Source organism: Leptinotarsa decemlineata, unplaced genomic scaffold (genome assembly GCF_025532065.1).
Source record: "Leptinotarsa decemlineata unplaced genomic scaffold, Ldec_3_MD MMD2_tig00026358_RagTag_RagTag, whole genome shotgun sequence".
Classification (NCBI taxonomy): domain Eukaryota; kingdom Metazoa; phylum Arthropoda; class Insecta; order Coleoptera; family Chrysomelidae; genus Leptinotarsa; species Leptinotarsa decemlineata.
The window spans coordinates 10,191,820-10,217,531 of record NW_027412703.1 but is presented as its reverse complement, the minus strand read 5'-3'; the positions used below and the strand labels follow the sequence as shown (position 1 = coordinate 10,217,531).

At 33.8% G+C, this 25,712-nt stretch overlaps 1 long non-coding RNA gene across 1 annotated transcript in view; it reads right to left on the bottom strand.

Annotated features, from left to right (window-relative positions):
- The window catches only part of LOC141486556 (uncharacterized), a 368,992-nt gene that overhangs the window by 51,220 nt on the left and 292,060 nt on the right, over positions 1-25,712 (bottom strand). The window contains exon 4 of the long non-coding RNA XR_012467920.1: positions 10,338-10,379. This is a non-coding gene — a long non-coding RNA (uncharacterized lncRNA). The remainder of the gene's footprint in view (positions 1-10,337; positions 10,380-25,712) is intronic.

Sequence of the window (25,712 nt, the reverse complement as noted above, 5' to 3'; positions counted from 1 at the left end):
CATTGAATATGTATTCTTTGGTCAACCTAAGATTTCAGTAACAATATTTTTGGCTACACACATTACCTCTATTTTCAAGCTTATTTGTACGATTAAAAAATACCATTACAATAAGATAATGACAACCCACACAACTAAGGTTGTCAAACTGAATTTTTTTCAAATGGGAGAGAGTGGATGCATGTATTTAATAAAAGACAATACACATAAGAACCCACGGAGAAGCAAATGCAAATATATACTATTATTACATGGTGACGGCTATAACAAGTGAAAAAAATTATTGCAAAAATAAAACATTACATGAAAAAAGGAATATACACAAAAAATACAGAAGTTGCTGAAATAACAGAGATAAAAGAGGGATGAGAACATTTGAATATACAAACTCTACAGGTAGCAGGAACAAATTTTAGGAACTTGATAGAGTAATAATACTCACAGAGAGTCCAAGAGTTGGAGAGAGTATGAACATTATGGAGGTAAATGCTTAAATGACTCGACTTCAAAACACAAAACAATAAACAAAGGAAAGTCAATATAGGTATAGCAAAACAGGAGAAATATTTTTCCCGTTTCACTAACAAATTCCCCATTTTGCCTACTATGAGCTATTTTTTTCTCAGAAACTTTTCCGTGGAGAGTTTCTGAGACTTTCTATCAGGAAATTAAAAAGTTCATCGTATAAAAAAAATCAGCGGAATTCACCAAAATCCATTTCCATAAGGTTTGTGCGTGATTCTTTTCCTCAAACGAATTTTTCAAATGATCAACAGAGACCACAATTCCAAAATAATCAACAAAGGCTGCAATTTCAAAACACCCCTACTAAGCCAAATTTTCAAAAAAAAAAACCAAAATGGTCTCTCAGTAATTCAACGCAACTCCAATCCAAATCAATAGAGAACACACTGCGTTGGATACGAAGGCACACAACCTCTTCAAGGTTACTATTCAGAATAGAAATGAAATACTATACAGCTAGTAGCCTGAAAAATGACTAGGTATTACACTGATAATGGTCAAAATCCGCAAGAACAACTCAATCAATGCAATAAATACAAACAATATGACCGAAATAACTAACACGATCAGTCCAAATATCTCAGAATACCAGGATTTTCTTTCAGCCTTACACAACACTCACCTTCGGATTTCAATAATCAAATCCGAAACACAACGTCTGATATTCACCCCAATCTGAATTTCTGTGAAAAAACGCTTCATGAACTCAAAAAATGTGCATTACATAAAAAACTTTTGAACATTGGCGCAGAAATTTTGATATCCAATCTAGAAACCTGTGAAAAATATCTTCACTGATTCACAGAAAATGTAATAGTCCAGGGAATCACGGATCAAAAGTTTCAATCGCTGAATCGACACTGATCAATTTCAAAGATAATGACCCACAAAGTCTATATTAACAACCTATATATCGATTTCAATGATTTATTAGGATCCGACTTACTGTAACATTATTATTGCATTATTGATTTGAAAAAAAAAGGATTTGCAAATTTCAAAACGGTTCTTTTATTCAAAGTTATAGATAATGGAGTGACAGAGAATTCGAAACCAAAATTAATTCTGCTAGCGCAAGTAAAAGTAAAGTCAGACAAACTTCACATACTCAATTCTCAAACCAATAACAGACTTCGAATCAATTTTGAACTTTAACACCTGTCACGATGACTTGAAACAAATTGATTGAACCCAAGTATTAATTAAACTAACTGAGACTTGAACCACTCAAATCAAAAAGAAGAACAGATACGAACTGAATTATGACTAGAATTTTCCGACATATTCTACTTCGAAGGTAACAACCTTACCTTCACGAATGAAATTGAACATACAATCGAAACTAACAATGCAAGACCCGTGCTCACAAAATCCTACAGATACCCCTAAATTTATGAAGAGGAAGTCAAAACTCAGATTTTTTTAATGCCTAATGAAAGTATTATTCAAAATTCGACATCCTCATGGTCATCCTCTGTTTTTTCTAAAGCTAGACGCTTCACGAAAACCCAAATGTCGTATTGTGATTGACCATCAAAAACTGAAAGAAGTGTTAGTAGACGATAAGTATCCGTTACCCAACATTTACGACCTGCTTGATTAACTCAGAAAGTGTCAATGTTTCAACAGCCTCGATCTTGCATCAAGATTTTTATCAGATTGACATCGACCCAAAATACGTTCCAAAAACAGCATTCTCTTTCGAGAACTGGCACTACAAATTTGTTCGGATTGAAAAATACACTATCTACATTTCGAAGAGTGATGGATAACACCCTTCTTGGCATCTAAAACGAGCGCTGACTTTCAATCATGGATTACATTATTATATACTTACCAACGAGCTGCGAACACATTTATATACTGACGAAAGTGTTCAGAAGACTGAGAAAAGTCGACTTGAAAATTCAGCCTGACAAAAGCGAATTTTCAAGAAAAAAGTCGCTTATCTCGGACATGTAATCACAAAAAACGGTGTCAAACCAAACCCGTCCAAAGTTGAATTCATCCAAGAATTCCAAAAGAAATCAAATCCATTTCAGGCTCAGCTGATTATTATCGACGTTTCATACAAAATTTCAACAAAATCTCCAAACCACTCACAAAATTATCACAAAAAGATATCCCATTTGAATTTTACTCGAAATGTTCAAAAGCATTCAATGAATTAAAATTAGCCCTTACTTCCAGTCCAATCTTGATCTATCTCAACTTTGAAAAACCTTTTCTCCCAACGACAGTTGCTAGTGCATTCGTAGTAGGAGCTGAGCTTTCGCAAGACTAATAGAAAAACACGTTCCGATAGCATATGCCTCTAGAACAAGAACCCCGACGCAGACCTAATCCCTATCATTATGGACCAACGCCATGCATGAAAAAATGATTTACATCGAGAAATAAACGGAATGATTAGACAAGCCCCATAAATTTTTTCGTATGTAAAAATTTGTTACAACACCAAAAACGAAACTCACGAATTCACCTCTTGTGAACAATAATTTGGACACATTTCTATCACCCGAAACTCTTCATAACCAGAAAGAACTCGTTACTTATCACATACGAGACCTAAGTAACAAAATATTCTATTACTAAAAAATTGTCCGTCAAAATACCCAAGATCGGAAAGAAATATCTATAATTCAATTCGAAAGACGAACTCTACCTGGATCCCAAATTTGAATTTATAAAAATCTACTAAAACTCAGCAATGCTAGCTTATTGGTAGACAAAACAAAAAACGAAAGTAAACTTTGACAGACAATAATCTTGTACTGCAAATTGATTTCATTTTCAAGATTCTCCTGCTGATTTCAGCAACACACTCCCAATACTCCATTCAATTCATTATTAACACAATAGGAATTTTTCTTCACGAAGAAGAAATCCCAAAAATTAAATGTACTCTTCCCGTTTATGAAGACTAGGGCTCCATTGAATTTGCTTTTAATAATAACAACATTTTGAAAAACATATTCATAAACCTTCAACCATCAAATCTGAAATGGTATCTTTCAAAACCTAAGTGAAAACTGACGTTGGCTAACTTGCTCAAATATCTGCCTCACTTGATTTGAATTGTCATGGAATATTTGCAGACACCCAAAATTATCATAAAAGATCGAAACAAGGATCAATTAATGGAATAAGTACCTTTTAAATAGCCATTAATGGTAATCTAGATGACGATGACGAATAATACACCAACTATATCAATAAACTCACCCAAGACGAACACCAATTAAAAAATATTTTGAAGAACAAAATATCTGTAACCGCATAGCTAATCAAGAATTTCATTACAAAAACTTCAAATCGATGGAGAAACATTCAATCGTGATATCAAAGAAATAGAAATCGATATATAACATTTCAGACGATCTTGTATACTATGAAGCACAATTAAGAATATTGGAAATATGGGAAGCATCAATGGAGAACCATCTTTTCTTGGAATCAACTCTTGATGACATATTAAATTCATTAACTTTTGATAGATTGAAAATACTCCACAGTTCAATTATCACTACTAATGATCTAATGATCTCACTTCAGAAAATTTCTCAATAACTTCACAAAAACAATTAAGCTTTACCCACGATGCTTTCACATGTTGCTCAATATATTAAAATCATCGAACTTGAAGAATATCAAGTGGACAAAAGAATTGTTTTCGTGTTGAAAATTCCTCTGGTCGCACCAAAAACATACACTCTGTATCGACTTTTACCAACACCAATTTCAGAAAACCAAACAGGACTTCATCACATATAATTAACTGTTAAATACTCGGAAATTTCACTTCGGAACTTGAAAAACTGTAAAATTCTGAATCTTGGCGTGATAATCTGTTTCGATCTACCAACCTATCCGTTCAACAGTGGAGCTATATACAAAGCCCAACTATTGAGAAGGTTGACCTTCCTTCCAAAAATTTGTCAGTCTTCACTGATCTACGCTACGGAATACAATGTCCAGGAACTGAGTCTAAAGTAGTACCAATTACTATTAACCAGTTACACAAATGATCAAAATCAATTTCCTGCTAAAACTCCAACCCGGATGTAGCTTATTCGTCGGAAGCACGAGAATCCACTCCAAGTACTTTGTTGACAGATACACGAACGTCACATACAAAAACCATGCCGTTTCAATACCATACAGCTGTTATGATCACCTTCTTGAAAAATGACATCTTCCAGAACTGAAACCAGAAACTCAAGAAAATCAATGTTAACAAGTTGAACATTGCTCAACACAAATTGAATCAATATTCCGAAGAATTGGACAAGGTTATCAATGAGACGTTTGTGAACAAACACATATATTGGTTCACACATTGCACCTCAACATTGATCATTCCTTTAATCATTCATCATGAAGAGGATCCATACGAATCGGTACAACGTCCACATTGAATCAACCACCCCCAGATCATCCAAGATCAGACAGACAGACAACCATCTCGTATTCCATCAAGATTCATCTCTAGGAGAAGACCAAGCACCAACCTTCATAAACCATTGAAGAAAAAATTCAACTCAACACCAGCTTCCACAAGGAAACTGTTTTGTGAAAAGTTGCAGCAAAATGCAACAACTTTTTGTATAAAAGAGGAGTTATTATTTGCAGATCAACGTCTCAAACAAATCATATTACAAGCGATAACAGCTTTCTACGAAAAGTGCTTACTGTGCAGTATCAGCAAAATGAACAATTGTGTTCCGAACAAAGCAAATGCTGCCACTGTACATACAATATTGTTTTTCATAACGATCATATAAATGGAGCCTGCAAAGTCGCATCATCGTTCATTTTCGATTATTCGTTGTGAAGTACAAGTCCATTATCATTGAATTATTCTTCAGTATAGTTCATTGTTAATGTTCCATATAATACTCCTTATATTAAGAGCTTTTTCATTTTATATTCAATTATTGTCATACCTACATCTGTATCTGTATCTGTAGAGTAGGGAGGGTGAGTGTAAGCCCACGCACTTAGACCACATGTGACCCATTGAACATCCTCCCGAGGAGTTGTCCTCCTAAGTCGTCGTCCATCCTGTCCTTTCCAGAAAGGTGGACAGGTCGCTGGGAGACATCTCCTTTATATCGGCAGGTGTAGGCCAAGACTAGCCGAACACACACTCTCTTATCTTGGTGGCACTCTAGAGTGCTAGCCCTGAAGTAACACGGTGTCTGTTCAAGGATAATAGTGCTTGTCTGCTATCAGTGCAGATTGCTATGTTTTTGCCAGAAATTCTTTTCTTGGTTATTTCTTTTGTGGCGATTGAGATACCAGCCAGTTCTGTTTTGTCATACCTACATAGAGAGTGTTTGAAGAAATAAACCAATTTTCAAAAAGTAACATTCATATGCAGAGGAGGTAGTAATAATAGGGGAAAACAGAAACTACTATGATCGAGGCACCCGACGTACTAGGGGCTAAAGTAAAGAAATGTAAAGAGCATATATATGAAAATAAAATTGTACTGTGTGAAAAATGGAAATGAATAAGTTGAGACTTGGAATCATTTTGGGAAAAACTGGAGTGTATGAATTATACTGAATCCATATTATACTGGATATACGAATTATGATTCATAAATTGATAGCATTCATTCATAAATTAACGACCGGTCAATGAATTATACCGAATATTGAGAACCATGAAAACAGAAGCGTATCGGAATCGAAAGAGCGTTTCGTGACATAATACATTACTCCCCGAACAGCGACGGTATCATCGTTGATCTTTATGGCATGTTGCAAAATGAGTCAGCCTGTTTCGAAATTTGATTGAGATATTACCATGGAGAGTTTTATGAAGATGACGGAGAATTGATAACCAGTTAAGTGGTATTGGTGCGCGTTGATTTCCATGTTAAACGGCAATAAAGGAGAGTCGAGAATGTATTAGAATCATTCAATGGAACATAGTGGGACGTATAATCATTCCTTTAATTTCTGTACTTCACATTGGTATGGGCTATTAGCTCGTAATCTTCTATTCTGTACCAACAATTCACGGTGAGCCGCATAGATAGGGCGGGCAGTTGAAACTTAAAGTCATTAACATTTAAAATATGATATTTGATATTTTCAATGGGATCTTATGAATAACTTGAAAGTATATCAGTTCAGAGACGAATTTATGATTCGGGCCTTTTCATATAGTTGTATTCTTGATAGCGAACTATGCGCTAGTCAATGATTGTTTCCGATTTTATGCTAGACCTTTGTTTTTGTATCTATATCAAACATGGCGTATGGAATTTTGTTTCGATGAAAAGTAATTCAAATCTTGACTGACTGTAATGATGAAGTGAAATTATTATCATTTTCAGAATCATTACAACATGTGATGGAATCGGCTGATACTTGATGAATATCCATAATGTTTTCAAGAATCAGTTTATTGTGAGATTTTCACTGAACAATTAGTGAAGACACACCTGAAAAAGCGAATGTATGGCAAATTACGTGTTGCGTTTTTGTGAAACTGATAATGAAAATCTCACAGATGAGTGTTTCTTGAATATGAATGAACATAGAAAATATGATAAAAGGAAAAATCTGTTCGTGGTTACAAGTTTGACATATTATCAAATTTTGAAAAATTATTTTTACGCCTGATGCTTTGTTTCAATTTTCCACTAATCAACTCGATGGGATTGGAAACACATAAAAATAGGGAGGCAGTCCCAATATGGTGTGTCGTCCCTTCTTTTCAGCAATACTCTCAAGGGCATACACTTTTTCAAATGTTTCTGTCTGTATATTTATCTTCAAAATACAAATTGTTATCCATTAAAAAATTTTGTATTTCATCCTTCCTCGAATTTTTATTCGGTACTTTGATGAGCTGTCGCGAATGATAGGAAGCGTTGTCTATTCGCATCCAAATTTGGGATCAATGTGTTTTCAAACCATTTCCCAAAAATATTAGCTTCCATGATCTTATGATAGTCAACATTGCAGTCCTCAAAGCGTTCCTTTGTTTGCAGGTATATTAGGCGTACACATTCTCGAACCATCAATCCACACTTTCGTAACTGTTTCGTGAGTATCATAACAAGTTTCGTCCAAATGAAAAATTTCCCGTTGTTCTTGTTTATATTCAGTTATTCGTTTCAAGTATCTGTTACGCAATTCCACTATTCTTCTGATTCTCATGATTTCAATTGTAGAAATCCCATTGCTTTTGTAACAGTCGTATATTGTTTTTTTGATGATTTTTATTAGATGAACATCTGAAGGTTTTGGTAACCATGCGTCAAATCGCGTCTTGCGTTCATAAGGTTTGTTTTGACTATTTTACGAACAGTTGAGAAAGGAATCTTGGTCAAATCTGATGTTCGTTGTAATAGTTTTTTTCTCTCGAAATCAAAATTGATATGTAGATTCTTATATTCAAATGCATCCGAATCTTATTCACTGGTATCTCTTTTTCGCATTGTTCACTAGCGCTATTGGAATCACTACACAGGAAAAAGTCTGCGTTCTTATCACTAGTTATTACTGTTAGTACTTGTCCAAGGATGCCACATTTTAAACAAATAACAAAAACTTTAAGTAATTATAACTTCACCAATATCGAATTTCAACACTCAAATCGCGATCAGTTCCTGAACCGAACATTGACAACACGACTCGTCTAACCATCCTCACATTCTATTGGTCACCGTAACATGACTTCAAATTTGATTTTATGACTTTTCAGCCAATCATAAAAGTCGGTTAGTAAAAATTATCCAATACGAACCGCCAATTCTTCAGTCCACGTGGACTAATTCGTAGCGACCTTATTCCTTTGTATTGGTTTTTTTGGCCTTTGATTTCGCCGAAGCTTCAAGAATTACTATATCGGTTACTTCGACTATACCATTTGAAGTTTCACTATTTCACTTGTTATTTTATGTTCTAATTTCGCGTTTTTCATTCTATATCGTTTTTTTATGCGATCACTGCGTGTTCGAAAAACCTGATACACTTTGAAATGATGACAATATGACGTCACTGTACGCAATACGCAATACAATGCCAGCCAGTGGCGTAAAGTCAGCAGCGTGGTATTACGTCACGGGTAAATCGTCTGTTAATTCTGTAGTAACTATCTGGGAAAATTATAACCATTTTGAAGAGCTAATATTTCTACGTGGACGTGGTACGTTCATTTAAAATCATTTTATATAATATCAGACAATGGAAGTCCAAACTAATAAAGTTCATCATGAAACATTGTCAATCACCTCCAAACAAACATTGTACTATCCCCCACGACAGTTAACTTTTACCTATTTCATCGTCTTCATATCTGTTATGGTACAGAAAATAGCAATGTTTCCACATGTGTATACTTAATTCAGAAACCGCTTTATACATCGTCCTTCGTCCAAAGTGTGGATTGTTTATTAATTATTCATTGTTCTCGATAATATACTTCAAAAGATTTTATAAACTTAAACAACGCCAGGTGTTCAACAGAGTAATGAGAAAAACCACTGGTAATAAATAAATCACAAGTTTTCTCTATTAGTACTGCTAGTTAGTTCCATTGCTGCGAATATATTATTATGTATATTGCTCTACTGAATTAATTAATTAATATTTTCTAAATATAGTACTGCATTCCGATACTAATTAATTATTCGGTTCATAATTGCTTGAAGAACAGCCATCTGCCGTGAGTTTTCAAACGCCATGGCATTATTAAAGGTTATTTCGTAGTTAATTTCCTTATTATGCTACTCAGTCTGTTTGATTTTATATGCGTTGGCATGTTTGTTCGACCATTTCAATCTATATTTTTATTGAAATATATGTTACATAGGGATAGTAAATTATTTGGTCGATAGTGAATTAGGTAATTGTTTTTGGATTTAAAAATGAGATAAACCTTTAGGTTTGAGTTATTCCTTCTACGAATAATTTGTTGTGATACATTCTGATCAATTTCTGAAAGCATATGAAATAAAAGAATGCAATGGAACACATTTTTCACACAAAAAGTAACGAAATACGATTATTTTGGATGCCTTGATTACGTCTTTGACGTCACAAAATCAAGATTTTGACTTTTGATAATTCGACGTAGCAGAGTTCGACGTAAGAAAATTCGACGTCAGGGAATGATTTGCCTAGGAGCAAGAAGTATTACTACATCTACTTACGTTACGTCTAATTTTCATCACTTAATCTTCGCACTCACGTCATCAAAAAGGGAGTTATACCGAAATAGAGAAGTATTTCGGTATAACTCGCTTTTTGATGAGTACAGTTACAGAGGTAACAATTAGGTCAAAGTGGTGATAGACTTATCATAAGAAGAAGTGTACCTGAGTATTTGAGTCGTTGTGTCAAAAATTATAAATACTTGTGTGCACTTCTGAATATATTCAAGATTAGACGGGTGTCGAAATCTGAACTGGATACGCGGTGGGAATATTTCTGTGCGTTTTATTCCCCACCAACTTGGTAACTCTCAATAGAATTATAAACCACTGATTGGTATGTCTTCACGAACGGATTTCGTGTCTGGAAGTTGGTAATTATCTATAGAGTTTATGTGTAAAAATGAATTTCTCGATATCTACAGAAATGTATTTGGGAATCAATTCTATGAATATTTCATTATTTCTGACTAGATAACATAGGTACGAGAATGTTGAACAATTTCTACTTCAAATTGAGGAGACATTGAAAATTACATACGCATTTCAATAAAATTGCTTTGATGGATAAAAATGAATCTTTTTTCTCGAAAATGTTTTTTGATGTCTTTTCAAGTCATGAAAATAGAGTACTCACCAGTAGAAGTCTCACCCTCCTTCTGCATCACTTCCATCCTGCCTGAAATACAACAAAAACGGTTAAATAGAAAGAAATGGACTTATTGTATATTATATTATTAGTCATTCTTGAAATACGGGTCAAATTTTTTACAATAGTTATACTATCTATGGACTACTTCGAGAAATACAATTCTCATTTATGAATTGTCAATCAACCCGAGTCCATCATGATATACTTCATCATAACATCAAAAGAGAGAAATTGCAATGCATCATAACGCTACAAGATCATAATCGTAATATACATAATACGAAATGCATAAAAACGTAAGGCGTCATAATCGCAATTCATCATAACGTAAAACACCAGAATGTACTTTGTCATAACATACAAATCCATAACGTACTTAAAGAAACATTAATCGATCATATTCGTAACGCTTCATATTTACATTGTATCATAAACTTAATGTATCATATTGCTGAAGCGTAGAAACCGTATTGTACAGAATACGTACTCCATCATATTCGTAATGTGTAGAATACGTAAAGCATCATAAGTATCTTGATACCCAACCAATCTTTCTTCAGAAAAATTATTGGATCATTAAACTAGTTAAATGACTATTTTGATAGTTCTGTAACTTGGTATTTCATTAGTTTTGTTTACACAAAATGATTTGGCACTATCATTACTCACTTTCATATCATTCTGCATAGCCATATCAACAATTTGAAAGCTAAAGGACACATAATATCGATCTGGAATATATGCATGATAACCTTCAAACATTTTAGGAGTTTAAAGAAAACACATATCGAATCAGTCAATAGCAATGGCCGACGGCGAATGACCAACTTTTTCGCAATTAGTTTTGTGGTGTGACTGGGTCAAGACAGCCAATTGTCTTAAAATTTCACTCAATATTATAATGGAAGATTATGAAAAATCAGGAACAATGAATGAATAAATTCAAGTTTTTCATCATATTTAGGCTTCCTCAGTATCATAGGGCTCTTCTTAGATCTTCAATGAGTTCAAAACTACAACTTCCGCTATTATTCCCAAAAGTAAAAGCAAGTGTATGGAACGCCGTTTTACTTTTTATTGTCACAAATATTCATTCCTTAATTTATTCAACTAACAATTTATTTGTTTGAATTTAATTGACTCATGCATTTGTTCGACACATTAAAAACGATTGTTCGCAAAATTTGTTCTATTTTAAATGACACTTGATTTAAAATGTTACATGAATAAAATTGTTATTTGAATAAAAAAGAGTAATGAAATAACTTGAAGCTTTTATTGATTCCGAAGAAAAATATTTTTTCAGAGTATTGGAAAATGGAACGCCAATTTATTATATATTATGCTGAAAAATAATCTATATAAATATAGTTCAACTCAGCAATAAACCAACATTTTAATTCAACAATCAATGGAATGTATTATTCGAGTAAATTCAACAAACGTTTCAATTCCGCATATAATTTTGACCTTTCAATAAAATGTTAGTTATTTATATGACTGTTGAATTACAATGAAACTTTAAATTCACTTTCTGAAAGTAAGTTTGGGAATAAAATTTCAATGAATATATTTGAATGACTGTCAAAGTTTTTCCATGAAACATTGTTGGTAATAAAAATAGACTTTCATTTGTCTGAAAATGTAGCCAATTAACTTTCCATACTAAATATTTTTCTATGAATAATAAAGATTGTTATATTTCAATTTTATTGAAAGTTTTCAATATTTGCAACATTCACTTTAATGCATTCAATTTAAAATTTGGTTACAACTTTTGTGCAAAACATTCTCAAGCAAGTAGGTATCATTTTATTTCATCAGTCTTTTTAAAAAGCTAATTTCTGCCAAAAAATTAAATTTTTTGATGATTTAAAAAGTTTGTTGTATTTGAAAGATACATTTAAAACGATTGTTGATAATTTTAATTCGGCGCTGGTATCGAGCGGATTTACCAAGAACTTCAATTGTTACATATGGCAACATGCTAGTTCATTTATAGTACGACAACACGCCGTTCAACCGTGGCGCCGAATAAAAATTATCAACAATCAATTTAATTCATGTATCACTGAAATTTGACAAACAAAATAATTCAGCTCATTTCAAATGAATATTAATAAAAAGCAAAACGGTGTGCCATGCCGTTTTACTTTTTATTATTATTCCTTTGGAAAGAATTGAATTAATTTGTTTGTTGCATTTCAGTGATACATGAATTAAATTGTTTGTTGATAATTCTTATTCGGCGCTGCGGTCGAACGGATTTTGGTCACACTGGTTCCTCTTACAGTTTTCTTGGTTGGTGTCTGTAAAATGTCATCAAGTTTTCGTTAATGTTACTATTCTGTGGTTAGTATATCTTGTTTGATTGTATAGATAGCAAATGTTATGCGACTTTTGAGAAACACATTGTAGACTGTGTCTAACGTAAGATGTCTAGACGTCATAGTTAACGTAAGCACAGCTTATAGTTATAGTCTAATACGCCTAATACTGACACTGACACCAAGAAATAGGTTACCCAACTGAACAGAAATTGATGGTTCAGGTTGTTCATAGTGAAAACATTACAATATTATATTTATCATGAGTGGTTTTAATGTGAAGCGTAGGATTCGTCAAACTATACTAGAGGCAAATAGGTTTCTGGAAGAAGGAAACATATACAATGCAATACAATGCGCTGACGTCGGGCGTATTTTTGCGGAACTACATAACTGCATATAATATGTATGTCATTGGTCATAGTACGGTAATAATCCGTTCAACTGCAGCGCCGAATAAAAATTATCAACAAACAATTTAATTCATGTATCACTGAAATTCAACAAACAAAATAATTCAGATCATTTCAAAGGAATATTAAAAAAAGTAAAACGGTGTGACACGCCGTTTTACTTTCTATTGGTATTTTGTAAAAGTGAATTGTTTTGATTGTTGCTTTTAGGTGATACATGGATTAAATTGATTGTTGATAATTTTTATTCGGCGCTGCGGTCGGACGGAATATTGTGTTACTATCACTAAACTATCATGTTGCCAGATTTAAAAATTCAGCTTCTGCAAGAATCCGTTCGACGCTAGCGCCGAATTAAAATGATCAACAATCGTTTTATTTCATGTAACTATAATTATCAACAAACCATTTTATTCATGTTTCACAGAAATTGTAGTAAATCATTCGATAGTTACAAAAAAAGTATATATGACAAACATTTACTTCCAAAAATTTCAAACAATGAATCTATATTATAACTGTTCGCAACTTTTCATCAAACAAATTAATTCATGTAACATTTTAAATCAAGTGTCATTTAAAATAGAACAAATTTTGGGAACAATCGTTTTTAATGTGTCGAACAAATGCATGAATCAATTAAATTCAAACAAATACATTGCTAGTTCAATAAATTGGGAAATGAATATTTGTGACAATAAAAAGTAAAACGGCGTTCCATACAAGTGCATGGACTATACGATTATGACAAAGTACGTTATGATATTTTACGTTATGATGTTATATGTTGTGATGAAGTACGGCGTTACGATTTCTACCGATTACGAATATGATCGTTTGATATTATGATGCGTTGCTGTTATGATGGAATGATTTTATGATGCTTTGTGTTCATGATTGTACGATATTATGATGCGTTTGCATTATGGCGGAATACGTTACAAAAAGTGCGATATGATGAAGACTATTACGATGGATTACGTTATGAAACTGTACTTTATACCGCTGTACATTTCTATTTGATCATTTGTACATTTCAATTTGATCAATTGTCATTTCTATAGTTTCACGTTATGACGGAGTAAATTTCTGTGTATTACGATTTCTATCCTGTACATTACGATGCATTAGGTGTTCCCAATTAAACTTTTCATGCTTGAAAGCTGACACTCCTGACTTCAGAAATTGGGATGACAAAGTACGAAATTCTTCAAAATCAGTTGATGAATGAAGTATACGAGTATATTCATCATAGTGTATTTGAATGGGGGTGCCAGTATTTGGGGAGAAGTAAAAATAATCTCTACAGCGAATAGGCGTCTTTAGAATTGATAGTAGTACATCATCGAAACCAAAACTCTGATTGGGTGAGCATAAAAAAAATACATAGAAAGGAGAAACCAGTAGGACCAGATAGGACGGTAGCCGGTTGGGTTGGCGTGAGTGGTTTGTTCCACTCATTCGATCGACTGTCAGTTGAAACGGTGGTTCGCACGTTAAACGGTGAGACCACGTTATTCCTACACTCGCGCAAGTTTCGACTTCCGACGGTTGTCGTTCGGAAAATAGATTTTTTCTATATAGCAAATCATATCTGTCCACCGACATAACATCAAGTCGCGTGAAAAATCGTTGAAATTATTTTCTTCTTTTCGTAAATATACTACACAATGATTCATTTTCTTCGCAAATTTCTCAATTCATATTGAAAAAAAATTAACAGATATAATGAAAGGTACTTCATAATAGTGAACTCACTCTCATCCATGATAAAACAATGTTGTTAACTCTAGTCAAAAGACCTGAATGTAATGCATCTTTAATGTAGGAATTGAATATGTTAATGATTATATTATCAATCTTAAACGCTTTGCCATTTGTATCGAATTGATTATGGATATGCGAGCATAATGTTGGAATGACTTGCTACAAATATGGTATAAAATAATTTATATATAACGTATTCATCAGCCATCGTACCTGCAAGAATGTCGGTAATATGACTTTTTATAACAAAAATGTGGATACCTTGAAGTAGTTATGATTTATATATAACTGAATTTTCATAATGTTTTCTGGATATATAGCATGGTATATTATGGTTTTATCGATTTTCACGAGATCAAATAGAGAAGTTGAAATGAAAACGTAATTTGGAAATGAAATCCTACATTACTGGTTATGAATCTCGTGATTTTTCCTAAACGATTGTTTGTATTTTGGATCTTGGAGCAAATCAGACTAGAGTTTCTTGAGGGATTGTGGTGAATTTTGGACTAGCGGTTTTGAAACTTTCATTTAGATTTATAAATTATTCAATTTGTGGCTTGTTTTCATTTTCTGCTCACCTTATAGTTGTTATAGAAAGGTGACTTGGAAAAGTCATTAATATCTTACTACACTGAAATAAAGGTTTATTGGCGATTCTTGCAAATAACTAGAGTTTTAACATTGGTGATACCACGACATGAAAAAAGATGCGTCGATAAATTCACAAACATTTTTGCTGAAGAAACGTAGACGAGGAACTGCAGGGATCCACAGTAATCTGGTCTGATAAATTAGGTAGAGAAAAGAGTTGAATACCGTCAAATCCTTTTCAAGTAAAATCGAAACAATCAAGTTTTCAGTCTACATTCACAACTGAGCATAGAACGAAAGCGATTAGCATTTGAAAATGAGAAAAAGAAACAAGAATTAGAGAAGAAGATGCGCCAATTAGAGCAGGAAGGATTATTGGGAAGTCGGAAATTATTAGAGCTGGAGCGCAAACTGTGAGAAGCTGAAATTAACGCTCGTGAAGAAACAAAAGCGGCCGATAGAAAGTGAGGAAATAATAGCGATTTAGTAGCTCAAGTATCACTGATAATGCGGAAGGAATGGATAGAAAACTGCCGATATGAATGGCGATAATAGAAAAGATGCTAACAGTGAAATTGAATTACTATGTGAAACCATTCCAAGTACCATTGAGACATTTATAAAGCCGACTTCGAATAATTAAAACAAGTTCTTGATCCAAATTCTATAGAAAATGATCTTCCTTACTATAATAGTATTCTACAAGAATGGCCTTTGTTTCATAAATACCTCAAAAATGTTTGCAGTCTATGTTATTTCAGTAACGAAAAATTATGCTTGAATTTTAGAAATGTTCAAAGGAGAAAGTCAAATCAGCGGTAGCTGTGATGATGCTCACAGCTGACAATGTGAATTTGGTTATACAAACTCTTGAATTACGATTTCGGCGACCTGAATTTGTTATCCATGGTCTGATATCCAAAGTTCTTCCTTATCTATGAGATTTAATATTGAGAAACTTATAAATTTCTCCAGTGAAATGAACAACATGGTTGCAATCATGAAAACTCTCAATTCCCCAGGACATTTTCAGAATCCACAGCTCCTGAAAGACCAGATCAGAAAGTTACTTGATCATTTGGAGCTGACATGGGGCGGGAAAATGACTGAGAGTTGAATTTGGAACATTTTGCCAAATGGGTGTGAGTTGCAAGAGATGCTTGCTATGTTAGTACTCCTTCAGATTCGACTAAAAATCTTTTTGGAAAAAGTCTTGAAAAAGTACTTTTTCCATATGTATACTATAAACTGAGATACAGCGGAAAAAAATACAACTTAGCTTCACAAAATGGACTTAATACTACTTTATTTTCCATGTAGACAATATACATTTTATAGGAATAGACAATAAAAGAAACATACAAGTAGAAAACATCACCTTAAAACTAAAATACCCTACTTATCTAATCTAAAAATTCATTCAATGAATAAACACATCATTCAATTAAAAAACTCTTCAAATTTCTATTGAATATCACATTGCTGCATTCACCTGGTGTTTCCATAAAAAACGGATGATACATGTACCAAAAGGCCAAGCCTCACAATTCATAGACGTTTTAAAGTTGTTCTCATAGATTATGACTTTGAAGGATGAATAAAGAGTTGGGAATCTTGATTTCAGCTCCTCGCATTTCACTTCTGGAAAATGTTTCACCAAGTCCTCAGATGATGTTTGTGGATCCAATCTACAAGCATGAAGACTGACATACTTAGGGACTCCTCTGATAGTTTCTTGATTTTCCCCTATTATATAGGCTCGCTTACGTCTTTTCTTCACTACTTCATTCCAACCATTATTTTTGGATGGAACTGCAGAGTTATCATCATTTTCCAGGTCAATATATTCCTTGAGTTTCAAATTATGTTCTGCTTCAGTCACAGCTAACAGAACATCATTTTCTTCAATAATCTGTTTTGCTAGAAGTACTGCATTCTCCCTGCTCTATCAAGTTGACATCACATATCTTCATTTCACCAGATTTTTCCAAGTGAATTTTATTTTGTGTAGCTTTGCTTCCTTGTGTATTATTTGTATTATTATTTCTATTAGCCTGCTCAGGTAAGAAAAAATTTTGTGGGATCGCCTTATCTTTGAATGTTTGTGGATTTTTTCCATTTGGTTTTTGCAGGATTAAGTTTTTGTCTGTTAGTGCCTCGACTTTTTCATTCAACAGATGTTTATTTTCTAACAGAATTGCATATTTTCCGTCTTTCTCGAAAATTATGGATTTTAATAAATCAATTTCTCTTTTGAAGTGTTTGATGATTTCTTCATTGATAACTTTTAAATATTCTGATTCTGATGACTCACTGGATTTTAGTACAAAAGGAGTACCACCCGTTTGATTATTTCCATCACCTAGACAGCATATAATTCGTGTTTCATCGATTATCTCATAGTTTTTCACAGGTTATAGGCAACTACTATGATGAACATTTCCAGACGTAATACACACGGCGATTTTTACTTTCTGTTTCACACAGCATTTAAATTATTTTTCGGAGAGCTCTTCACCCAACTTGTTGCCTGCAGCCATGTTTGTAACTCCAATCTTACTTATTAATGATGTGACGTCCTGGCAAAATGAATCAATGAAAATCAACGTGAAAATATAAAAAAACGATGACCGGAAAAAGATTTTCATCTGTCAGTGCCTTCACAAAACATCAGGTTGACGGAAATGTTGAAATTTCCGCATTTGAAATATCTACCAATAGAAAATACTCGTAATTAAAAACCTGTTCTCCTGATTGGGCAGGACAACATTGATCTCATCATTGCTCGGCAGATGAGGTGTGGGTCAGAAAATTATTCTTTAGCAAGTAAATGCAAATTAGGATAGGCTGTTCATGATGTGAGCAATTCAAATATCATCAAACCCTGCATATTTGCGAATCAGATCAAGATAAAAATTTGCAACAAATGCTAGGAAAGTCATTTTCTACTGGAATTGTCTCTGAGTCGAACTCTATAACATTTTTGTTTTATAATTTGAAATCGATTTTGAATGTAGGTCAAAACATACATTTATACTTCGCTCAGGTCGACTCAAGACTGCGATATGGTATCTGTATCTGTATCTTTCAGTCCAGAAATATTAAAGTCATAATAAAGAGTACTGAGATGATGTCCCAAAAAAGACATCTTGCTGCCAATATTTTAAAAAATATAAAATTTTACCTGTTGTGTCTTTGTATGTTCATGAAATGTGCCTGTTTTTTTGAAGAGAAATTAATTCATCCGTGTTGGTGAATATCACTCTTTCAACACAAGACAAACTAAAAACTATGTCATATCACCTGAGAAAAACAAAATTAATGTTTTGTGCGCCAATCTATTCAGGTCTTAGATTATTTGATGATCATCCAATAGACGTTAGTGACAGTGATTATATAAACATTTTGAAAAAAAAATTGATTGTTGTTGTATTGCAACAAAATACGACTCCTATACTGATTATTCACAGTCTCCCAGGCAAATGAATTTATTTTATTTTATTTTACTCTTCAAGCCAGATAGACCAAGTCGAAAAAATGCAAGAATACTCTAGATCACGCAGCAAACCATCAAACGATGCGAAGATAGGTACGAAATTGGACTGTTGTGGCGAACTGACAATGTCGTTAGGTATACCTGAAACCAAACTACAATCCTTACATATTTTGAAATGAATTGACAGGAAATGTCGAAATATTTCCAATTAGGGCAAAGTATACTGTCAGAAAATACGATCATATGAAGAAAAATGATATATACGAAAACTCATCGGAGAAGAAGCAATGGATGAAACTCCACGATCATGTTTGGAGCCACCTGTTCTCCAGTGTGTGCCCAATATGTTTAGAATTACCACGCTGAGAACTTCTCGACATATCCACGTCTACCAGCTATAATGAAAAAGTTTTATGTGGATGATTTCATGTGCTAAACTGGATGACTAATTCTAACTGAAGGCGTTGGTATCAGAGTACTCATCTGGAATCAGGCAGATAGAGTTCTTGGTTTATGGTGGGATACAAAGACCAATTCTGCTTGAAGGTGGATTTGAAAGGCAAAAATTCTGAAAGAAACTTGACAAAATGATTATTCTCCGTAGAATAATGAGTATTTATGATACACTCGGCCTAATTTCAAGTTAAACGATTGAATCATCTGAAAGAACAATTCGTTCAGGCCAGTCTCAACTCCATACAGTGTTGGTTACCTCGTTCACAGGCAGATAGGGCGATGACAAACCTATCATTTATTGTCGACTTCAGCCTTGTTCGCGGAATGATAGGTACTCTGAAGAAATTCGATTTTCAATTTTTGGAAATCATAGACTTTATGTTGATTATAGACACTACCTTGCACTGACCCAAAATAAGTCTGCGAGTGTGGTTAAAAAATTTAAAATCGATTGCGGCAGTTGTATCGCCAAAAGCATATGCAGGAATAACTTCAGTGAATAATCATGTACTGACACCTGTCGGATATAATCCGACGCTCTTCGTGGTATTAGCCATGTGAGTAGTTGTTTTCTGATTGGTGTCAGTCCATCAACTTACTATGAAAGGGATTGAGACTGGCCTGAACGAATTATTTCTTTAGATGATTTGATTCATAGCCACTCTTCAAGTATGCCCACTTACTATATGTGAAAAGTTTTCCAATTGAGTCGGAAACTTCAATGCAGGAGGATTGGCATTCTAGAATAGGTTGGGATGAGGAATTGCATGAGAACCGTTTAACAGTCTGGAAAAAGTAGTTGAATGAACTACTTACCCAAATTTATAGACATCACAGTTCCACAATGTGATTGTTCACTCATTCCAAATCCCTATGAAATGGAGAGTATTTGCAACAATTTCTTTTTTTCGGGTGATTGGAGGATTTGGAGGAGTAGATGTATCACTGGTTTCATCAAAAACGCGTGTGGCAACTTTCAAACCCATGTTATTTCCCAGATTAGAGCTGCAATCGGCTGTTATGGCAAGCAGACTGGCATATTCAATACGATAACGGTATTTTTGGACAGACTCTAGATATGTTTTTTTTCAATCAGGAGTGACGGCAGAAAATTAAAACAATTTGTTTCACATTGAATAAAAGAAACTCAAGAAAGAACTCACATGGAAAACTGAAGGGTTGAACCCGGCTGATCAAGAAACGAGACAGCATTTCCATAACACAAAAGTAATTTCACATTTTTGTATTTTTGGACCAAAATTCTCGCAACTACATGAAGAATACTGACCCAAAGAAGATTTTGATGAATAGTTTCATAAGCACAACGGAAATGAAGACCGAATTCACCAATGTCAGTATGACCATTTCTGAAAAAAAGTACCCCCTTCCTGAAATAAAGTGTTTTCCACAATGGCTGAGATTGGTGAGGTGTACAGCATGGTGTCTGAGATTTTTGGAAGAATGAAGGGAAATTATACATTCTGAAAATATTTCAAATGAGTTGACAGTGGGGAAAATTGAAAAAGCCAAAGCCGAGAAACGTTGGATAAGACAATTCTAAGTGGAGAGTTTTCTTGAAGAAAGTGAAAGACAGATACCAAGAGATAGCAGACTTCTCGATTCCTATTCCAAATCGAAAGACCGATCATTGTACTTGACAGAATAAACAACTTGGCGAATACCTCGACGAAGAAACTAGAGATCCCAAACATGACTATACGAAATTACTTATCAAACATTACCACGAGAAATTTAGACACAGAGGACAAGGAGAATTGATATTGGATGAGATTCTACAGAAATTTTCGATAATTTTTGTCCGTCCATAAGAGCCATTCACCTTTGAATTTCTTACACTCTCAACAGTGAATCGGCTATCATGACTATATTGAGATTGATAGCGATAATAGGGCAGTCAAAGACCATCTTTTGTAATAATGGTAAAAATCTTGTTGCTGCTGCAGAAGAACTCAAGAAAGCTCTCGAAGATATATATAATTCATTTGTTGTGGGTGCAATGTCGTCTAGGGGAATTGTTTTCAGGTTCAATCCTTTTGGGGCCCCACATATGGAAGAAAATTGAGAGAGATTAATTGAATTCTTCAAATAAATAATATCAGAGGATTTGTACGAACAGTTCCTCAAAGAGGAAGCCCTACATTTTTTTTTCTGAAGCTGAGCACATAGCCAATTTCCCCTCACCAGAGTATCAAGCGATCCATTCGATCTTGAAGCAATCACCTCCAATCGTTTCATTTTGAGGTCGTCAAGTGGAGATGGTTCATATACACGCCTCATCTCAGACATCGATTGTCTACTAAGAGAGTGGTAAAATGCAGATATCGCTTGATAACTTTTTGAGATGTTGGGACAGGGGTCAACTTAGGAGAAAACTCAAAAATCTTTTCAAGTTAAAGATTCTGTTATACTAATTGATAACACTCTACCGATGGTATGCGTGGTAGTTGGGACATAACACCGTAACATACCCAGGTCCGGATAGCAAAGTACGCATCATAGATATGAAATATTCAAATGCTGAATACAGGCGTCAGGTAACAAAAAATGTGTATATTGAATCTAGAGTTATTTAGATCTTCTAATTCAGTTTGTTGCTTGTTTTTTTGCTCACCTAGCAGTGGGGAGGATGTTGAAATTTGTTATTTAGATCTTCTAATTCAGTTTGTTTGCTTGTTTTTTTTGCTCGCCCTATAGTGTTATTACCTGTTAATGGAGCCTTTTGAACTGACAGAAAGTACGTTCTTTTTTCTTTGTTTGTGAACTTCTTTATTTTCGTCCATTCCTGATTCTCTTCAGTTGCTCGCCTTGATAAATCTCAGAGGCCATAACTTGTTCGAAACTTTCGTTACCTTTTTTGTTGTTGGAAGGTGTTTTATTGAAAGGAAATATTCTTGTATGTGTCCATGCCTTACTGCACTGTCATATAGTGAAGGATCGTAAAATTTGAGCTGAACATTCAGAAAGAGAAACATTCAGAAATAATCTTGAATTTTTCATTTATTTAGCAGAATGTGCCGAATATTGAACCCTTGAGAAGATGCCATCTAAGGGATTGCTCGAAGACTCAGTCCACGAATACCACAGGTAATAAAGGCTCTCCAAGGACGGTCTGTTCCAAAGCCAAGCTTCAACATTCACTGTGAATGGGTGGAGAGACCGTTACGAAAATTGTGATTGGGCGAGGCGAACAAAAGTTGAGAGGGTGTTGTAAGTTAGTGAAAAGAGTCAAAAAAAGATTTACGTTTCGTATATGACTGTATGGCCAAGAGAGAAGCGCATTCACGATCGAGTTGGCTCCGTAGAATTAGGAGAAAACTATCATACGTTGCCACTAATTATAGCAGGAGATTTCAATGTTATGTTTTGGTTGATTTCAATGTTAATTTCGCGTCCGAAGATAGACAATTCTTGGCAAACTTTCTATAAGATAAATTAGAACTACAAATGAATAAAAGCCGAAATGAGCCTTCTACAACACATGGAATAACCATCGATGCAGTTCTCTCTAGATATCCTAATTTCCATTCGAAAATAAATGTATCTTTTTGGGGAAGAAAGTTTTTGGCTTTCTACTACTCCATCTTGATACAAAAAAAGGATGAGGGAATCTTCCACAGAAAGGAAGGAAGTAATCAATTTGAAAATAAGTAACTCTATACATGGATATGTAGATCATGCTAAGAAGTAACTTTCAAACACGAACTGGAAGAAAGTCCTCCTGAAACAGCTACTTTCATATAAACATTGAATAACACGAAAGAAAAAAATTCTTTCGAAACAAATACTTCTATATGAACACTGAATTATACAGAAGATACTTTTCTTTACCCAGTTTGTATTTTAAACATTCGTTGTGGAATAAAAATCAGATATCATTCACATGAGTTCTACTTCAAATGAATGGTAACAAATTGCACTTACATGGAACACTGTCATCTTCACTGGAATACACCGATGTTTCGCCTTAAGACACTTGCCCCAAGGCTCAGTACCAAATTGGATAACATTATAGAAAATACACACACTTCATTCATGAATTACGATTTTTAATGTCACAGAATGAGCTTGATCTGCTTATGTCATCGGTGAAATCGTAATGACATTATTCACCTATTTGATTAAATCCCAGCCCAGAGGAATCTTATTTGAATTGAAGGGGTTATATTTTTAGTTGTGATTAGTTTTTGGAAAAGAAAGTTTTTGGCAAAGAAGTAACTGTCAGACACAAACTGAAAGAAAGTCCTCCTGAAACAGCTACTTCAATGTAAACATTGAATTACATGAAAGAAAACTTTCTTACCCAAAAACTAATCACCCCTAAAAATATAACCCCTTCAATTTAAATGTATCTTATTTATCATGTCATGAGCCTTATCTATGACCAAATTTAGCCATATATAGACATATATAGCCATATTTATCATGTCATAAGCCTTGGTCTTACAATCAACAATATTACTGATGTATCCGATAATGAAAATTATAAATAAAAATAAAAAATCTATTTAAAAATGGTAATATGAAGGTAGTTGACAATGTTTTATGATGAATTTCATTAGTTTGGAATTTAATTCTCTAATATTATATAAAATCATTTGAAATCACTGAAAAAATCAATAATATTGAAATGAATAGCTGGAAATAACAATTAAATAGAGCAAAATGAAAACCCCTAAAATGAAATTACAATAAAATATTTCACAAGTAACAATTGAAAATTGAACAATTAAAAAGCCAAGTTTCTTCACGACGTTTCGATTGTTTGTATCCCACCATCGTCTTCGGGTGATTAATGGGCTTATTCCATCGAGAAATGACTATTCATAGGTCATTAAAGCACTTTCACCTATCCCCTCTTTCATTTCCCACGGAAATTTTCTTTTTAGGTTTCAACTCGATTTTTTGGCATTGAACAGTTTCTTAGGAAGATGAATATGCATATTTTATAGGGAATTTAATTTTCTACAAATAAGTTCCTTTGAACAAGTTTTGATGCTTTATAAAGCTCAGATCAGACCTTCTTTGGAGTATTGTTTTCATGTATGGATATGTAAGAAACATCCGCCTGATTGGAGACGCGAACATCACTTTCAACAATGATAGTCTGAAACATCGAAGGAAAGTTGGGAAGTTGTCTCTCTTCTATAGGTACTCTCACGGGAAGTGTTCAATTGACTTGGCACATTTGATTCCACCAAAAGCGGTACACATCACAAATACGCGACAGACTGTAGCTGCTAGTTATGAATGAAGTGTGTGTATTTTCTATAATGTTATCCAATTTGATACTGAAGAGCCTTGGGGCAAGTGTCTTAAGGCGAAACATCGGTGTATACCAGTGAGGGTGACAGTGTTCTATGTGAGTACAATTTATTACCATTCATTTGAAGTAGAACTCATGTGAATGATATCTGATTTTTATTCCACAACGAATGTTTGAAATACAAACTGGGTAGAGAAAAGTATCTTCTGTATAATTCAGTGTTCATATAGAAGTATTTGTTTCGAAAGAATTTTTTTCTTTCGTGTTATTCAATGTTTATATGAAAGTAGCTGTTTCAGGAGGACTTTCTTTCAGTTTGTGTCTGAAAGTTACTTCTTTGCATGATCTACGCATTCATGTATAGAGTTTCAAATTGATTACTTCCTTCCTTCCTTGGGAAGATTCTCTCATCCTTTTTTTTGTATCAGATGGAGTAGTAGAAAGCCAAAAACTTTCTTTCCCAAAAAACCATATTAATACATATAATAATGTTATAAAATAGGGATATGACGGAGCCCTTGGCTTTCTTCTCTGTTGAGGGAAAAAATTTCTTGCAACGGAATTTTTTTTAGCAATAAATGGCTTTCGAAAGCCATCGTGCATGATGTGTCGCTCCAGAATCTTTGAAAGTAGTATTTTCCGTGAAATGGATTCCCAAATACACAGAATCTAGTTTGAGTAGAACTAGAAGAAATTTGAAAATGAAAAATATGCCCGAAAATTTGAATTTTAGTTTATTGATATTATGATTTCATAGTAACTATGGATTGAAAAATGTATCTTTACAAAATGCCATTTTTAAAATCAACAATTCAAAACGCTATAAAATGTATTGTGAAACATATTCAATGTGAGATCAAAGGTTCCAATTTAAAGAAAATTTGGTATCACTGATTAATAACATTCACTTTCCAAAAGCTCAAAAACTGTTGATCGGAGAGTGTTTGCTCAGAGAGTATTTTTGTAGCACATTTGATTTCCTAAAAAAGCTTCATACTGATTTTTTTGTAAGATTTTTTTGAT